The following is a 17,161-nucleotide window of genomic DNA, read 5'->3' on the forward strand; positions in this document are numbered from 1 at the left end:
TGCTCCTTTCAAAAGCTTTCAACTAACTTTGAAGTATACTTACCTCCTCTATCAGTTCTAAATATCTTAATATAATGTCCACTTTGTTTTCTACCATAGCTTTAAATTCGATAAATTTTTCAAGTGCTTTTGATTTTGTTTTAAGAAGATATATCTAAATTTTTCTACTGAAGTCATCAATAAAAGTAAGATAGTACTTGTTTCCACCAAGTGGTGGTCTATCAAAAGGACCTACTATGTCGGAGTGTAAATCTCTAATGGTCTCCTGGCTCTTCATGATTTTCCAACTTCAAAACTCTGGCTGTCTTATTTTCCTTTTATGCAAGCTTCACACAGTTGATCAGGAAGATTAATTTTTGGCAATCCATTACCATATTTGCTTTTGACAATAGCTTCATGCCAGAAAATCCAAGATGCCCGAACCTTCAATGCCACAACCATGAATCATCTTTGATTGCATTTGTCATACACTTCACCTCTCTAGATTCAATATCAATAGTAAACAGACGATTTCCTATCATATCAACTTAGGCAATTAATTTATCACTTTTATTTTTTAGGGCAAGCGTGCGATCCTTCATATGCACTTCATATCATTTTTCTAGAAGCTACCTACATAATAAACATCTAATGTGTACTTTTTCTCTCTGTTCTTTTGCGCAATTGTAACTTTGCCTTTACCTTTGACCGTGACATGAAATTCATCTCCAAACGTTACTTGTTTGTGAATATTCTCGTCCAACTTTAAAAATAAGTCTTTTCGGCCACATGTGATTGATGGCACAATTATCAAGATACCAAATATTTTTATTTGACTTTTCACTTTCTTTATAAGGAATACACTAGATTCCACGTTTTCTTCTTCTTTTTTAGCTGCTACTACATGATTTCTCTCATTCACCTTGGGAGTTGATCTACACTCATAACCAAAATGATCATATTTATTGCAATTATAATATTGTATATGGGATTTATTTCCTTGTTGAAATCTACCTCTACCTCGACCTCGATCTCAGTTTTGGCCTAAAACTCCTCATCCATGACTTGATGTCTAATATTCTTCACTTGCTTGGCCTCTACCATATGATTAATTGCCTCATCCATATGTTTCTCATCCACCTCTATTTCCACTTCTATATCCTCCACAATTGCTTGTACCTTGTCCAAAATCATTGCTAGCTCCACCTTCATTAAAGGACAGCTTGCTTTGCAAGACTTGCTCCAAATTTTCAATATCATTATTTTGCTTGATTTTATGCTTATGGGCTTGGAGAGAATCCTCAAATTCGTCGCTTGATATTTGTAAAAGATCTTTTGATTATTCAATGGAAACAATCACATAATCAAATTTGCATGTTAATGACCGCTATTTTTTTCCATTACTCTATGTCATCAAGTGTTTCTCCATTCCTTTTCATTTCAATTACCACCTCTTTCACTCGAGTGGCATGATCAACAACATTTTCTGAAACTTTCATTTTTAATGTCTCAAATTTGGGTCTAAGGATTTGTAAATGTACCTTTTTGGCCTTTTCCACTCCTTGAAGGGATTTTTGCAAAATTCCCCATGCTTCCTTTAATGTCCTCACATTTGAAATTTTTTCAAAGGTTGATTCATCAACACCTTGAAAAATAAAATAAAAAACACCCTCTTATCCTTTTTCAAACTTTTTTGAATACTATTTTTTCTTTACTTTTCAAAGCCGCTTAAGCAACTACATTTTTGGGCTCGACATATCCTTCTTCAACAATGTCCCAACAATCTTGAAAATCGAGCAAAGCCTTCATTTGGATGCTCCAATTGTCATAATTTATTTTTGTTAATTTCAGGATCTATGATTGAATCATGTTTTCGATAATGATGTTGACAAGAACCTAGCTCGGATTAAACACCCTATACCCGGCTTGGTTGTCCAGCCCAAATATCATAATGTCACACCACCGTCTCACATCACACACAATACAACTAGGCTCATTCTTAAAGAAACATCTTCCTTTTTAGCATTTGCTTGAGTTTTAAGTTAAACGTACTCCTAATTATCATTAAAAGATGCCATACATACTTTAATGATCATATAATAATAGTTGTACACGCATTAGGTTCACTTAGTAAAATTTTAATACTAACTACGTAGGTACTGAAACTAGAACATGGGTACCGATATTTTCCTTACACAGTATCGATACCGATTGGAAAATCAATATCAAAACAACATTCTATTTCTTGCCTAAAAATAAAACACTAGAAAATATCGGTACCTTTCAAAAAGTATTGGTAATTTTACCTTGAGTATCGATACTCGTGATAGGGTATCGATGCCAAATTATGATTATGATTTCTTACACATTTGAAAATTGCGAAGGTGTCATTTTTAAAACCTAATTATTGATACCTCTACTCCAGACTACAAAAATACAACATGTTTAAGCAATAAGATCAATCTAGCTTAATTCCAACCAACATGCAACATCTACCACATCAAATAAACACCAAAACACCCATAATAGCAGTTTAAAATGTCATAAATGTGTCCAGGCAATAACCAAATACCAAGATCAAAGTCCATACAAATCTAAATCAAAGTATTCATGTAGTCACACCAAATATCATGGCAAAAACCATCAAAAAGTCTATCACATTGCCTTTATTTCTCCAAAACATAAACGAAAAATAAACAACTATGGAATAATGCTATAAGACTTGTTTGGATCACCCCTCAGAAACCACACTGCTCACGCTGGAATGCTACTAATCTACAATGGTTTAAAAGGAGTGGGTGAGCTTAACAAGATCAGTGGATGCCTAAAATGACCACCATGCAACCAAGTCATCAAGTATTAATGAAACAACCATATAGCACAATTACAACGTCTCATCTTTAATATCAGATTGTACTTATTCGTGCATTATTCATTAATTCTTTTACATAGTATCACATTTTCATTTAAGCATATATCACAATACTCATAAACATATTTGAAGATAATTTGGCACTTGAGCTATGGAATGTAAAAGTGGGCTCTATCATCACTCATCGAATACATGGATCTCCAACACACCAAAAGACACATAGAGTCGAACATATCCTAATAAGTGAAGCATATAGCTAACACTTTCCATCACACTAAACATGTCCCGTTGAATGGAACTTAGCTCACATTCCCTTATCTCTCCAACATGTCATAAGGCCTCAACGCCCAAATCATATAACACATATAGGTGAGTACTCATAATCCTATGGCATGCCAACTCTATCCAACAGTCTCAAAGTTCACAAGGCTAAAATATTCATTATCAAACATATATATTACTTATCGATTATCCGCTCACTATCACCGCATATTTGCATCATTAGCACAATATTATCACAGTCACTTAACATGTATGACATGCCTACATATACACTTTCACAACAGTAATCATGAACACATAATTCATTTAATAGTATCTCATCTCAATCCACATTGTTACAATAACACAAACACATATTTCACAAGTTAAATATGAGTAGGAGAAAGCTTACACTCAAATTTTAGAGTAGGGGTTTAGGCTACACCTAAATTCCCAAATAATACATTGAATCGTGTCTACAAGTAGCAATTCCAAACATTCACCAATACGCTTTCGCTAAAAGGCCAAAAGCCCAAACTAGCATTTCCATAACTCATAGAAGGTCCTAATGAATCCAAAGTTTCAACACAATAATTCACAATAACACAATCAACAACCATCTAAGGATTTACATTAAATAATCAAAATCATAAGCCTAAGCTATGTTCTCAAGTAATCAAAACCTTCAACATAGTAAACTTGATATATAAATATCTCGGTCTATACTCAATCTTTTTTCCTAAAACCAAAACCAATTCTATTCATCTATTTATTCACTATGGCTAATTCTCAGCCTTTAAACTATGCAAAACTACTCAATTCATGGTATCGACATTTTTCAACAAGTTATGGCTATTTTCATGAAAATTTCTTAAAACTCAAGAAAATTTTAATGAAACTTAAAATTAAGTTTAGAAATATTCTAATCATGTTAAAACTAATTGCAAAACACTTTGAAACCATATTTTTACTCAAAATTTTGAAATTCACCATTAACGATGTTATTTTTGGCTTTTATTTAAAATATGCAATTTAATGGCTAAAAACTCAGTTTAAAAGACCAAATAACATTTAAAACTAATCAAGAATCGGATCGTTACCTTAGTTGACAAAAAACTGAGTTTTGGTTGAAAACTTGAAAAACCCACAAACTTGAAAATGGAGAAATCTATGGTGTTTTGGGGTGTTTTCTTGAAATTTTTTGGAGATTTATGCTATGAGGATGAAGAAAATCAATAGAATTAAGGTTTGAAAAACAAAAAGTGTAAGAGAGGAGCTTGAGGAGCAAGGGACAGTAAGAACATGTAGTTGGAGAAACCTATCATGAAAATAAAATTGGAGATGGGGGTTTTTAGGTTGAATTTTAAAATTTGGTCTAATTGCCTCTTAAAAACTCACAACTTTGACCCATGTCCAAATCAGTCCTATTTTTTAAATTAAAGGTTTTTAAAACTCATTTTCAAAAATTAATTTAATTTTTTGAAAGCCATAGCCAAAAACATTTATGATTACCATGCTTACGAAATTATGAGCACACTAAACCTAAAATCCCTAAAATACCCCTAAACTCCTAGGCCCAATTTTGGGGTGTTACACGAATACCACTAGTTGGAAGCATATGGAAAATTAATAACTTTATTACACCCAAATATTACACAATACACATACAATTTTTTTTCTCTATACTATTTGCTGCTAGTTTCTTTCTATTGGTTGTCTATTGTTTAAATTGATACTAAGTGATACTATGTGGTTGGATCGTAGTACGGAAAGACAACTTGTATTAGTAGATGAACCTAAACATTTCCTTAATCTAATTGGAAATAAGAAAATCGATTGAAAGACTAATATGTTGTCTATCAAGTCCAATTGGAGAGATGTATTGTCTTGAGCATCGGAGCGAATGACTCCCAAAATATAGAGATATAGATGTGGCTGACTGGACTGGCTGTACATCAAACTGGACCCAAGAAAAATAGGTCCTGAATCCGTTTATGGATTTATTCACTTGTGATGTTCATAGTGTGGCATACCTAAATCCTAAATGGATGGCGAACTATGTATGCTTGACTCGTACACTTTGATGTAAGTAAAAGTCTGAGTTCGAATAGATAAGGAATCGAAAGCTGGTGCATTAGGTGTATGACTTCTGCAGTATGTAGCATCATTCACAATAGTGAAATTCATAGCCCGAAACATGGGTAAATGATATCTTCTCATAAGCATTACATGGTTGATGAAAAGTAAACGAGGTCATGGGTCATTTGTCTTTATGATGGATGACTGGATCACTATTTGATAGTGATTGACTTTTCATGAAGGAAGATGTAATGGTTACCATGAGATAAAATAGAATCATATTAGGAGAACAGACATTATCCCAAAGAGATCAAGGACATCCTATGAGGGTAACACACTTATGACAAGGTCATTTGACGAGCACTGTGTAGTTGCTTTCATAATGGTATGTCATTACGGAGAGCTCAATCACGATACTATAATGGAATGACTTCGTGACTAAATGAGTTTATAATTAATAGGCAAAATTTTGAAACTTAATTATAAATCATTTGAACCCTAATTACATATGTCCAATCAATTCCTTCGCTAGCTCGTTGAAACCAAAAATGAAATGCGAGTTTGAATAGAATGAATAAGAAAAGAGAAATGGAAAACATTCAAGAATTTTTTTTTTTTGAAATAGAATCATTTGAAAATAAATGTAGGTTTCCAAAAATGGAAATGGAAATGATCCATTTGCAATTCTATATAGATTACTTAAAAATAATCGAAAGAATAAGTTTATGTTTTTGAGCTGTTTTGAAGCCCGAAAATAAAAATAAATAATTTGGTCACAGTGAACATGTTGAGTTATGAAATATTGAACATATTTTCTTGAAATTTTACCACGGGCAAAATCATCAAAAATTTTATCAGTGGCAAAATTGTCAAAATTTTATTGGGATAAAATAGGGATTGGAAAATTGTTTAATATAGAATATTAAAGTTTATTATAGGAAATAGAAAAATCGAATCAGATTGGATCAAATTATAGAATACTAGGTCAAAAGGCCTAGGAAGTAATCGTAATTGGACTCAATGTATGAGAGGCCTGAATCCCCATCATAATACATATGAGGGGAAGCACACCTTATTAGCCCCTCTCCCTCTCCTACTTGGACTAGGAAGTTATTTTCTATTTGAAATAAACATCTACAGTCCAACAAGAGTTCTACCTTTTCTCCCTATAAACAGATGGTACCGGTAGAACTATTTACACAACTTTGAAAAATTGTTACTCTACCAAAAAATAGAAAGAATTTATTCTCAACTATTAGATATATTTTCCATAATAGAAATTCTACCAGTTTCTATTAATGAAGAGATAATTTCTGTTTTCATCCCAAATAAAAGAGAGAAATTTCAATTGGTTCGAGCCCACACTCGAAACAGTTGGTGCTACGAGAATAGCAAAGAAGAGCATTTGGTTGAAAGCTGGGAACAACGAACATCAGCAAAGTCAAAAACATAAGTGTGAATTTGGTTAGGGTTTATTGCTATAAATATCACAAACTGGGTCAGTTTTCAAATTTTTAATTTCTCGCTATGCAAGAAAATCATTTTCAAACCGAATTTTTTCCAAAAATTTCACTCCTCACTTCATGACACTTTTTATTTCTTTTTCTCTCAACACTCACTCACTTTTCTGCTTCAATTATACTAACCTATGAACCATATTTATAATCATGTTTAACTAACTTAAACTTTAGCAAGCCTTGCCGCCTAAGATTATTCAAACCATTGCTGCAATCGTTATCCTTATCCTTTGATTTTTCATGAACCTTCTAGCAAGTTTATTGATAATGCTTATCCATTTTCTTAAGGCTGCCACTTTTTAATTAATTTCAAGCCACATTTTGTAGAATAATAAAGAAGCTTGTTCTTGTCTTCATGTTTCTCCCGACTTTCAAAGTCGGTTTGACTTGGACAAAAATCCTTCAAAATTTTTAACTACCATTGGTAACCTCTCCAAAGGCATTGTTCTTAAAGACAATAACTACCTACTGTCTTCTAACAGGCTATCTTCTTCTTCGAATACCCACCAGAATCCACAAGTTGACAATCTTGCTCTTAGCTACTCTAATGAAATTTGGAGTACTCAATCAAGGTTTCTTAAGAAGGGAAGGGAAAGTGCAAGTACCTCAAATGCAAGAGAGCAATAGAAGCAACTCACCAGAATCCATAAGTTAGGAATCTTGCTCTTGTGTTATTTATTTTCTGAACTTTTGTTTATTAGTGTCGGAAGTAGTTGATGTTCTTCTAAGCACTAGTTCTGACACTGCACGTTTTCTGTCTCCAAATATTAATTTGAATTAAAAAATACTTTTTCACTGAAAGTTTTTCTGTGTTGAAACACCAATTAAAACCCCCCACCTCACTATAACTCCAATTCTCAACTGAAGCTTAAAGCTCTAATAAAAAAAAACAATACAACTCTAATGGCGTTCGCTTGTGTTGCCATTATATATATAAGACGAGAGACTGTTAATTTTTATAAAATAATAATAGGTATATATTACCATTATAAAATTAACATTAATTAAAAATAAATATTTTAATAAATAATAGTAAATTTTATTTGCTATTATTTTAAATTATTAATAAAAATCAATATTTGTGATTTGACATCAATAAAATTTTAATAAACTTTGATTATTTATTAAGTTTACAAAATAAATTAAATTAAAATTATTATTGTATACATACATTTTTTAATCTTTTAATCTATTGTTCTTAATGATTATTTTCTTTTCTCTCTATAATTTATCTCACCATTCTTATTACGTTTGAATCCAAACATATATTCCAACACTGATTTTAATCACAGTGCTAAATTAATTATTCTCACCGTCACTATTGTTTTTAAACTCATCGAAATTAATCTCACCATCTATCGAAAGAGAGCCTTAGCAATTAGGCTTAGTTTAGATGAATGAGAGATATCTATTTAGGTATAGCTCCAAAGTACCTCCTTTCTTTGAAGGAACTCGTAAGCTTTGTGCTCCATTTAAGTGATCGATCGTTTTGCCAATTGCCACTATATTCTCCAGTTATAATTTTTTTCTTTTATCCCATTGTTTTCTTTTCCCTTTCTCTTTATAAAATCAAAATATTCTCTTATTGATGTGTTTGTTGTACATTAGTCACTCTACCTATGGGGTGTGCCTCACATTTATCGAACACGTTGCAGATTCCTTAAACGAGAATCGACGAGTAACAGATTAAGGGTAAAAATAAGCCTGACGTCGAAAAGAGGAGTCCCTGATGTTGGGACTATGCAATGGTTTTTGGCAATAGACATGGTGACGACGTCGTGACGAGGAGAGTTGACACGTCACGATGATTCCCAATATTATGCAACCACATGATAAGCCATAAAACTGACATGCTTTTAATCTCATTCTTGATGCGTTTTTGGATGATTTATTATATGAATTAGTGAATTTGATGCTCCTAATCTTTTAAATTCATGTTTCTAAACTTAGGTGAGCATAGTGGAGCGAAAAGAGAAAAAACGATCCAAAATTGGGCAAAAAGAGTTGTTTCCAGGATCCACACGGCCTGGGCATTTCCACACAGGCTGGCCACACGGCCATGTGAGCCACACGGGCTAGCCACATGCCCATGTGCCAGTCCGTGTCGATTTCGCACCCTGTTTCCCTATTACGCAGAAAAACCCAATTTTTAGGGTTTCTGAGCATTCTAAAGTCTATAAATACACACTAGAAGAGGACCTAAAGGGGGACACGCAGAGTAGAACATAGAAATTACTCGAAAAATGCCAACAGATTCAGCTCGAAAGTAGGATCTCCTTCAAGACTGAAGATCTCCATTCAATTTCTCTCAAAGTTTTTGGGTTTCTTTATGTTTTATTGTTTTTTCTATTTTTGAGATGTTTACCTATTACATTATGAAATAAACTCCCTAAATACCTTGTAGCACCCCAAACCCGGCCCAGACGTTATGGCCGGATCCGACATGCCACATCGAAGCGTTCAAAACATTTTATATTGTTGATCCAGAAAAACCTACTTAGTGTTTTAAAAGATAATTTCATTATAGGTTAAAGTGAATGGAAGCTGTGCACCAGGTAGGAAACCGGAAAAGAGGAGGTGAGTCTACCGGACTACTTATGTACCAAGCTCCCTTCGGATCCAATCCTAGACATGCACATCGCCATTGCCACACCTTAACGTCATGTATATTTCTAGGAAACCGATTTGATTAAGTCATTTTTAGGAAAAGTGATTAATTTTGGAAAATACTTTCATTGCGGAAGCTTTGCTTGTTGTCGTGTTATTTTGAAATCAATTGTTGTTTTTTTTTTTTGAAAACGCGCCCTAAAGCTATCCAATTTCAACAGTTAAAATAAGTAATACCTATCTTAGTAATACATATTAAAACCATCAAAAATAATTAAGAGGCCTTATTACATTTAAAAACCCAAACCTCAACATAAATAATAGGATGTCCAGTTCACCAGAAGAAAATCAAACTTTCAGAACGGGTGGCCACTCCGAATTCCCTCACAGCTCCAAGCCCACTATGGTTGGGGATTTCCTGTGTGGATGAAAATAAAAGGGGTGAGTTTGGGGAAACTCAGTGTGTAAAGAAAACCCATTCAAAGCCCAAGTCAGCTCAAGCCTATTGGGCCTAAGCCCATTCAGGTAACAGTGGTACTGGACCAGAGCCCTTTTCAGATTACAATAAATTGGGTCTTAGCCCCTTATTCAGATAACAGTATGGCCCATAGGCCCATTTCAAAATACATGCAACATCAATAACATATGCAAGCCCATTTGGGGAGACTACTCAACCCACCAACCACTACACTCCACCCGTACCAGCCCTACACTCCATGTGGGGAATAGCTCAACCCACCCAGCCCAACACTCCACAGTTGCAGCCTTGCTGCTCAGTTAACAGTAAATTGAGGCAAAGCCTCCAGTACGTAGACAAGCCACTTTCAGTACTTCCTCCGTCAATATCCCAATCCCATGCATCAGATAATAACAACATGGCATGCAATAAATAACAACAGTCAAACATGCATTTAGGTCAATTTAACCCTAGAGGTATTTCGGTAATTTATCTACTAGGGGTAAAACTGTAAATTTTTCACTTTTAAAGGTATTTCAGTAATTTATCTATTTTAGGGTTTTTCATGCATATTCTTACTTTTCACGTACTAACAGAATCACGTACGGAGGGTTCTTACCGAATTGGGCCCATTGGCCCATCATTCCAATTTTGGCCCATTAAGCCCAAAAATATCGAGGGCACAAAAATCATGCACTTTGCAGTCCAAATTTTGCAGCTTACCAAAAACATTAATCGATTTACCTCACGAGCATTCGCACACTCGCAAATCTAAAAAAATACCGATTTTCGGCATTTCAGCTTTTTGACTTTTACCGATCCAGACTAAGAAAGAGGGTGTTAGTTACACACCTGTTTGCGACGATATGCTGACGAGATTCACACACGAACCTTCTACAATTGGATTACTAACACGTTAATCTAACTATTCAAATACAAACTACGTATTAACCCCTTACAATATTCGGCCAACCACACCTACAGATCAGAGTAAGCTTATAAGAAATCAATAAGCAACTTATTAACAAATTTTTGTCAATGTTTACCACATAATCATAATTTCACTGCAAGCTGTCTTCCTGAGCAATATTCACTAAATCATTTATAATTGGAGCTACGAAACTCCAAATCAAGTGCCGTTAATTTTCCCTGAAAATAGACTCATATATCTTCTATCCATAAAATTTTCAGAATTTTTGGTTTGGCCAATCAATACCAAAGTTTTCTTAAAGTTTCCCATGTTTCACTGTTCGACTAATCTGACCACTCTTCATTACAAATCAAATTTCTCATTGTAGAGAAATCAAAATATGTTCTCGTTTATTTCATTTGAAACTAGACTCAACAAGATTTAATTACATAATTTATTCAGCTTCTAATTCATCTCCCACAATTTATGGTGATTTTCCAAAGTCACATTACTGCTGCTGTCCCAAGCAGATTTATTACCAAATCACTCTTTCACACCTAACTTGCATGCTTGTTATTTAAACATGTATATCACCAACCAATCATCACATATCTATGATTTTACTTAAGTATAATCTCCATTTCATCATTTTAAAGCACAACATGTTAGCCGATTTTTCCCCTTAGCATCTAAGGCACATGCATGCTCATTTGTTTGGCTCAACTCTACGTATCTTCCATTTTTCATCAAAAGAACATGAAACAACAACCATTTCCTTCATTTTAATTCATTACCAAATGTTCACAACACAACTAAAAACCAAAATATGCTTCAAGACTTAAGGTAGAATCAAGAAGAACTCATGAACATCAAGATAGAAGCAAACTACCATGAACATACCTTCAATTTTCTTCCCCAAGTGACCGAACATTCAAGAGCTTTCTCCTCTCCTTTCTCTTCTCTAACTTTAGGCTATGATGAATAAAGATGGACAAAACTTTGTTCTTTTCACCCATTTTTCTTTTATTAAAATTTCATATTTTATCCATTTAATTCTTTAATACAAAAGACATGAAATGCCCATCATGGAACATTTACCTAAACCATTATCATGGAACATTTACCTAACCCATTATCATGGAATATTTACCTAATCCATTATCATGGAACATTTACCTAACCCATTATCAATTTGTACCATGAATTATGGATATCAAGTGCTCATATTGTCTACAACAACATGATGGCTGGCCACTTCATGTAAAATGGGAGGTTTGTCATGCAAATCCTCCTATTTTGCACTCCTATTTATTTGGCCACTTCAATTTAGCCTATAGCATTTTCAAACATTTTCACATAGGTTCTATTTCATAATTTCACCCCCTTTTTCTTATGGAACAAAAATTAACTAAAATTGTCGGGTTCTATCTTAAGCTTGGCTTTCTAGAGGCCCACCAACATAATTAAACTTATGCCAACATTCACAGAATTCCCGAAAATTGGGGCGTTACATACCTAGGGAGGATGAAACCTACGATGGATCTTATTATTTAATTATCTAAATTACACGATAAATACTCATTTTTGTTCTTAATTATGTGCTCTTAATCCTTGCCTTAATATTTTCAGGATATTAATCTAAATTTGATGTGCTTATACAGTGAAGCTAAAGTCCCTGTTTAAGAGTAGATCTAGCATAATTAAGTGGAGTTACATGCAATCCTAGAAATAGGACGACATAAATCTATCGGATTAGAGTCAAATCTAATAGGGGAATCCATAGATCGAGTTAATACGACAATAGGGGTTTTAATTAGAAAGAGATTTCAATTAATCAACCTAGAGTCAGTTGTTCTTAGTCTCGAAAGAGATACTAACATAATTTAAGTATTTCTACAGATCAAGACAAGTGAATAAATTGTTTGATTCAGAGTCAGAATAATAAGTGAAGTCTAGGTGGATTTTTCCTTGGGTCTTGTCTTATCATTGGTTTATTCGATTATTTCTTTCACTCTCTGTCTCGTTCATTAGTTAATTAGTTTAGTTAATTTTAGATTAAAACAAATCCCTTTTATTTTAGGCTAAATAATAGAAAGATAGTTAATACTAGTACTTTTAGTCCTTGTGCATTCGATATTCTGGACTCACCATAACTATACTACCATTCGATAGGTGCGTTTGCCTTTGTCATGATCGTAGTCTAGTTTACTGAATCATAAAACGATCATCACCACATTTTGTACAGCTCAACAAGACTTCTTCTCCCAGTTGGACTCTGATTACTTCAGAGTTATTTTAGTCATTTTAGCCCTTAATATTAAGCATATTTAAAGGGCTTTTGTAACCCTGATTTAGACACACCACTCAGCAAGGGCTTTTCTTAATAGCGACAAGATGTAGTTGCATATGAGTTTTGGTGAGAGTTTCATGGTAACTATGGAGAGAATTTTGTTCTCGAGTTAGGGCTTTGTTTTTAAGGTTTGGGTAATGTACGTTTAGTACATTTAGGTTTATTTTCTCCATATTATACTCTCGTTTGTTTACTCATTTAATGAAAAGCTGAAGCCTCCTTTACTCGTGGTTTTTATCTTCTTCGGAGGAGATTTTCACGTAAAATATTTGTGTGTTTGATCTTCTCTATTTTCTTATTCGTTGTTTATACAGGTCGATCTCCAACACTAGCTAGTAAGAAAAGAGGCTTTGCTAGATAATATAGACATCACAAACATAATAAGAATAATTACATGTTATCATTAATTATCATTAAAAAAGTTAGCACGAATTAAAAGTAGCTTAATATGATTAAGGATTATTGGATTTCAGTTATTAAATAAAGTATGTGCTAATTAGAGATTAATGTTAACGTGCAAAAGTCTTAAATTATGGTTATGGTCCTCAAATTACACATTCGAAACTTTTTTGGCATCCTATTTTCATAAAAGAGATACTCACCTTCTTTAAAATACTTGTGTTTTAATTTGGGAGATTGACACATGACTTAAGATTTCAACATATCAATGGTTTCAAGTATGCTTCCGCGTCTAATTTTTTTTCTTGATGAATTGTCCTGACAGATCTAGGTAGATTAAGTTTATATTCTGTTAGGATTTTGACCCGGTTAAGCAACGAACAAGAAAATTGCAGAATAAATTGAGAAATTGAACGCACAAATTTAATGTGGAAAAACCCCTCCAAAGAGGATAAAAAACTACGGGTAAAGATAATTTTACTATAATGACAAAAGAACGAAGAGTACAAAAGATGGAGATAAAAACTAAACCCCAAAAACTCGAAAACAAAGAACCCACAAAACGTAAACACAAAATTCTCTAACTGTGTTATGAGTTCTAATCTCTAATGTGTATATTTTCTAAGGTTGTAAAAGAGCCTATTTATAGGCTAAATTCATAGATCAAATAATAATAAAATAATCTAAACTAATCAGTGCTTGATTGAAACAAGTAAACAAAGTTTAACTGAAAGATTATTTTTCAAATTTGACTGAAAATAGGAGTCATATTTAACAAATCTCCACCTTGACTCATATTTCCACAACGCCATTTTTGCCAAAGCCCGCCACGAGCCTATCTTGAACTATGCAGGGAATTAACTGAGTCGAATTTGTGCTTAGAAACTGGAAGACTTCTAGCCTTCGACTTGTACACTACCAAATCAAAACTAACCCGGGTTTGATTTTCACGAACACAGTGCCCTAACTTTTCAAAACCTGCATCCAAAAGAGAACCTCTCTTCAACGAAACGGTCATATCTTTTTCCCTCCTATGACCAAGTTGCCTCCGCTCCAAACGAGTTGACTTCAACTCCGTAACGGACGAGGGGCGTCCGATTTCACCGGTCATTGTAGAACCTTCCAGAATATAAAGACTACCGATTCTTTTACCTTTTAACAAAACGAGAGCTCCATGAGATACTTTAATGCCGCTCAACTTGATGTTAATTCTGCATCCTTTCAAGTCTAAAATACTCAAGAAGATGAGACTCTTTCGTAAATCAGGTACATACCTAACATCTGAGAGTGTCTTAATCGTCCCATCGTGCATCTTAATTTTAACAGTACCAATACCAATTACCTTACTAGATGAATCGTTTCCCATGCGTACAACTCCACCTTCAATCGAACTGTATATGTAGAACCATTCTCTATTGGGACACATGTGGAAAGAACATCCTGAATCTAAGATCCACTCGGACGTGAGCTTGATGTTATCTCTTGTTGACACTAACAAGAAATCATCACCATTTTCATCGGCCAAATTAGCACCAGCTACATCTTCCTCGTTACTCTTAACAGCTTTTTTATTTCGCAGTTTATAACAATCTGCTTTGACGTGACCTAACTTTTTACAATAGCAAAACCTTTTATCTCGTTTCTTTGATGCTACCAAAACGGAAGCTTGCCTATCTGCCTATCTGTCTTGCTATCCAAATGAAGCTCATTGTCGAGTTTGTCTCTACTTAACAAATGACCCTTCACATCTTCGAACGAGGTTTGTCTCTGCCATAAATCAGGGTCTCCCTGAAAGACTTGTATGAAGGGGGTAAAGAGCACAATAATAGCATAGCCCGATCTTCATCGTCAATATGAACCTCAACATTCTTTAAATCATTTAAAAGAGTAATAAATTGACTGATGTGATCTCTAAGAGGCTCACCTTCGTTCATGTGAAACATAAATAGACGTTGTTTCAACACTAAACGATTAGCCAGAGACTTAGTCGCATAAAGAGTTTCTAACCTTTTCCACAAGGCGGATGAGGTCTTCTCCATCAATACCTCCTGCAATATCGTATTCGCGAGGCACAACTGGATTGCAGATAAAGCCTTTTCATCAAGCTCTTCTCATTCTGTTTTATTTAGATTCTCAAGCTTTTTTTCCAGTAACAACCTTTTTCAAACCGGATTGAACTAGAATTGTCATCATCCGAACTTGCCACAGATTGAAATTTGTCTCACCATCGAACTTCTCAATTTCAAATCTTGTTGCTGCCATCTCTGAATGGGATGATCTATGAAAATTGAACTAGCTCTGATACCACTTGTTAGGATTTCGACCCAGTTAAGCAACGAACAAGAAAATTGCGGAATAAATTGAGAAATTGAACGCACAAATTTAACGTGGAAAAACCCCTCCAAAGAGGATAAAAAATCACAGGTAAAGATAATTTTACTATAATGACAAAAGAACGAAGAGTACAAAATATGGAGATAAAAACTAAACCCCAAAAACTCGAAAAAAAACCCACAAAACGTAAACACAAAATTCTCTAAATGTGTTATGAGTTCTAATCTCTAATGGGTATATTTTCTAAGGTTGTAAAAGAGCCTATTTATAGGCTAAATTCATAGATCAAATAATAATAAAATAATCTAAACTAATCAGTGTTTGATTGAAACAAGTAAACAAAGTTTAACTGAAAGATTATTTTTCAAATTTGACTGAAAATAGGAGTCATATTTAACATATTCGTTTTTATGATTTTAACAAGTAACATTCGAGTTCCGTCATGTTAAATGGTTGAGAATAAACTGATTATCTATTATTTTAGAATGATTTGGCCATAAGATTTTATAAATTTGATATTCCAATTCATATTAATATATATTCAATCTTTTGAGATTTATCATCAAGCATTAGATTTTGACTTTTTTTTGGATATGTTTTCACTGTTTATGAATTCAACTTTTATAAAATAAGCACATAATGCATTGATTTTTTACACCAAGCATTTTAATCACGCATTGACTTTTGAGTCATGTTTTGGTTTAATTCATGACTATGGATCAACTTTTTTGGAATTGATTTTATGGACATTAGTTATAATTGACAAAGTTGAAGCTTTTAATTTTCTGCTATCATAGTTATGAATGTTATGAGATTAACGTTACGGCTTTAATACATCTTTAATAAATTACTCAGATAATATTTTTGAAGCTTAGGATGATAATATCATCACATACATGTTTAACGAATTATCTTTAGTATTTATTAGTTATAAGCAATCACATCATAATCCATGTATATGTTAGGTTAAAAAAGTTAAAAATATTAATTCTTTATTCATTTTAAGATGATTTAATTAAATATATATATATATGGATTTCCCCTCCACATAGCCCTTTTACATGATTTTAACATAGCTCATCTATTTCACAATTAAATTTCAAACCTTTGTTCTATTGTTTAATTAAATTCAAGTTTTTATCATTACGCAATCTTGTAAATGGATTGGCTTCAAAATTGAATGACATTCCATTGAAATGTTATTGTTAAATTGAATCCAATTTTAATATTGATTGAAATATAGTTCCACATCCACAAATTTTACTTTTCAACAATTATAAAAGTCCTCAAATATTTTTTCCAATAATTTTCTAGCTAACCCTGTTCACATCACACCACTTTACTATTTGGGCTTCTTAATTTAATTTTTTCCTTTTTGGGTTTCTTTGTTTCTTAA

The sequence above is a fragment of the Gossypium hirsutum genome, chromosome A03 (genome assembly GCF_007990345.1).
Source record: "Gossypium hirsutum isolate 1008001.06 chromosome A03, Gossypium_hirsutum_v2.1, whole genome shotgun sequence".
Lineage (NCBI taxonomy): Eukaryota > Viridiplantae > Streptophyta > Magnoliopsida > Malvales > Malvaceae > Gossypium > Gossypium hirsutum.